The sequence below is a fragment of the Lactuca saligna genome, chromosome 5 (genome assembly GCF_052625555.1).
Source record: "Lactuca saligna cultivar CGN05327 chromosome 5, ASM5262555v1, whole genome shotgun sequence".
Taxonomy (NCBI): Eukaryota; Viridiplantae; Streptophyta; class Magnoliopsida; order Asterales; family Asteraceae; genus Lactuca; species Lactuca saligna.
This window is the reverse complement of record NC_136421.1, coordinates 49,645,885-49,649,413: the sequence shown is the minus strand read 5'-3', so window position 1 is coordinate 49,649,413 and position 3,529 is coordinate 49,645,885. Positions and strand designations below refer to the sequence as shown.

At 37.3% G+C, this 3,529-nt stretch overlaps 1 long non-coding RNA gene across 3 annotated transcripts; it reads right to left on the bottom strand.

Annotated features, from left to right (window-relative positions):
* Positions 1-753: 753 nt before the first annotated feature.
* Positions 754-2,950, bottom strand: LOC144997965 (uncharacterized). 3 transcript variants are annotated; one of them, XR_013660033.1, is made up of 3 exons: positions 2,124-2,950; positions 1,026-1,348; positions 754-934 (listed from the first exon to the last, which is right to left on the bottom strand). It is a non-coding gene; the product is annotated as an uncharacterized LOC144997965 (long non-coding RNA). The 3 variants fall into 3 exon arrangements; XR_013660034.1 differs by having other exon boundaries at positions 754-1,139; positions 1,281-1,348; XR_013660032.1 differs by having other exon boundaries at positions 754-1,348.
* Positions 2,951-3,529: the final 579 nt, after the last annotated feature.

Sequence of the window (3,529 nt, the reverse complement as noted above, 5' to 3'; positions counted from 1 at the left end):
TTGACAACCTTGTTTCATTCAATAGGAGGTTTATTCTAAAATTTTGTTCTATTACGGCACATGTGACTGATTTTTTGAGAGGGAAGACCTTTACTTGGAATGAAGCAGTAGAATCAACTTTCCAATAGGTAAAAGAGAAGCTTACTACAACATTATTTCTTGTATTCCCATATTGTTCTCATCTTTTCGAAATACACACGGATGCTTCTAAGGTTGGGATTGGAGCAATTCTAAGTCAAGGAGGGGGACCAATTCCCTATTTTAGTGTGAAGTTGTATGGCTAAAGCTATGTTATAGCACTTACGATGTTGAGCTCTATACAGTTCCCGGAGGTGTAAAGCGTTGGTGTCATAATTTGTTTCATATGGAATTTGTTTTGTTTACGGTGACAACCTAAAATTTTATATCCTATATAGTCAAACACTACATTAAAAGTCAAACTCATTCCTGCTATCAGTTAGCACAATATGGAGTCTGTTTGAGCGTTCTGAGCCTTGTATACTTAAGGGATAAGTGTCGGGGATTATCTGCTGCAAAAATAGCATAAAGAACAGACCTGGAACACCCTAACCAGGAGTTCACGGCAACCACCATGGAGTTTATGGCTGTAAACTCCATGTTGGCCGTAAACTCCCCTTATATGGTCAAGTTCTGGCCATTTGTTCTTTAACAACCCATCATTTCAGGTCATCAAAGATCGAGTCTTGTAACCTATTCGAAAAAGGGATTAGAATATCATCGAAAAATGAAGTATTCAAAAGCTCTGTTTGGAGTACGCTTTTCATTTTTACAAATATCAAAACATCGAGTAATAATTTAGATTCCAATGTAAGCAATATTGTCATGACCGATTACATAACAAAGATCACAAAAATAGTTTTCCCCGAGTGCGTGTACGATCACGCTGGCGCCTTCCCACGGTCCTCGCTAATACCTGAAACACATAACACAACAACTGTAAGCATAAATGCTTAGTGAGTTCCCCAAGATACAACCTACGCACATACGCCTTTCCAGGACCTGACCTTCCGGTCCATGTGTCTCAGGGAACTTCCGTCCCGACTGGGTAAACCTTCCGTTCCTACCCACGTCAATGTTACGGTCCATTTTACAATGCCTTCCGACCCATAACATAATGCCTTCCGGCCCATATCAAGCATATCATACATGGCACATATAACGATTAACTTATCACACATAATGCATATATATCATATCATATTCGACCTTCCGGTCACACAGTCAAACCCTTCCGGGTATAGTATAGTGAGAAGACTCACCTCGTATATCTCGATAACTCGCAAACCCTGGAAATCACTCGTGCTGGAACCCCCAAGCTATAATCCTCCTATAACATCATATATCTCTAATTAATACTTGTACCACTAAGGTTGACCATCCCTATCAAGTCAACACTGGTCAACTCTGGTCAACAGTCAATAGTCAAATTGACCGGACTCGGCGAGTGCACTAGAGCGACTCGGCGAGTGTAAGCGTTTTCACCAACTCGCAAGGATTTCCCTTTGACACGACGAGTACTCCCCTGACTCGACGAGTTCCACCTGGTCATGAATCGCAGGGCTACCGCGACTCAACTCGCCGAGTCGCAAGTACAACTCGGTGAGTTCCAGCTCGACTCAGTCCACCTGTCAATCCCTCTCTAACTCTTCGTGACTCACTGAGTCAACCATAACTCGGCAAGACCACTCACTAAGTGGTTAAGGACAATTTTCATGCTAGTCGCCGAGTCTGTTCTTCAGACTCGGCGAGTCCATGCCATGCATCGACTCAAACTTGCTTCTGAGGTCAGATCCGCTCCATAAACTCATAGATCTGGCCCTCCTAAGCTCATTTATCACGTAAAGTCATAGTCTTGGCCACCATGCAACACTTACAAGGTTCTTTTTGGAGAAATAACCACTAATATGGCAACCCTAGCCTCCAACCCAAAAGGAAGGACATAAAGCATATCATTTGGGACTTTGTGGACCTGCTAAGGTCCAGATCTAGGTACCATATCTCAATGGGACCTCTCACACTTCAATTACAAAGAAAATAAGGCAAGAAGAAACCCTAGATTTGGCCATATCAACATAAACACGGAAATAAGCTCTGAAAGATACCTCAAGAAGCTTCCCTTGCCAAAATGGAAGTAGATCCAAGCTCCCAACTCTTCCAACTTGACTTTCCCCCTTCCTTTCTTGCAAAAACACACAAATTTGGTGAACAATAGCCTATTATCTCACTCACAGGAGCTCTCAGCTTCTTTGGTGCTCTCAAGGATCAAGGTGGCCGCAATGAAGGGCCATAAGATCCTTTAAATAGAGCTTAGGACCAGAAAATTAGGGTTTCATCAAACAGTGCGGACTCACCGAGTCCATCCCTTGGACTCGCCGAGTCCAGGCGCGAACCCGCGTCCAGAACCGCGACCCTACTCGACAACTTCTAGCTACAACTCGCCGAGTCCCCTCACAAAACACCAAAAATATGCGAATAAAAGATACCTGGAAATCCGGGCTGTTACAAGAACATTTTAGGATTATTTTTTAAAATTTAAAATTAGGATAATGTTGATGGTTAATTTGAAAAAAAAAAAGATAATTTTTATAACAGCTCAAAAATATATTATTTAGCAAATCAGCTACATGACTTTACACATAATACCAAACAGCCCCTACTACATATTGTTTATTATGTAAGCATTTTACTTTGAAAAGTATATAAATTAAGACATTGTATTTTCATTTTCTTATTAAAGACACATATTATTTGGAAAATGCTATTTTTTTTTTTTTTTTTATAGAATTGCATGTCAACATAGTTTGTTACGAACAAAAAAAAAATTATTGTTATAAAATCTTGTTTGTGGAATAACAAACTCATTAACTTAAGCCTAAGATTAAGGAGATTACCTTTAAACTTAACAGAAATTGATAATAATAGACTTGATCAACATAGTTTGTTATTTAAACATAAAATAAATTGACAATAGTAGACTTAATTAGTCAACATAGTTTGTAACATAAGTTGAAACGAAAATATGTCAAAAGATGTAAAACTTAAAATTCATAAAATGAATTCAACATAATTATGAACTTGTGTCAAATAACACGACTAATATCATGTTATAATTAAATGAAAACAAATATAATCTTCAAAATGAAAACAATGTACATGTCAAAGAAATCCTTGAGAAAATAATAAAAACTCAAAGAAAAATTGTCAATGATAAATGTCAAATAATCATATTAATAATTATTGATTAAGAATAAGTAAAAATAAAACAATAAATAATTATATCATAGTCATCAAATACATGCGCCTTTTTAAATTCTAAAATATGATGCATATCATCATTAATATGCAATCTCGACCCATATAAATAGTTACCGACTTGTGGCTGGCCTATAAATAGCAATTGAAGTAATAGATTATTTCATATTATAAATAAGATATTAATGTAATGAGCATATACATATAAAAATAATTATTCTTACCACCCAAAGTCTTGAACTTTACCATACATAGG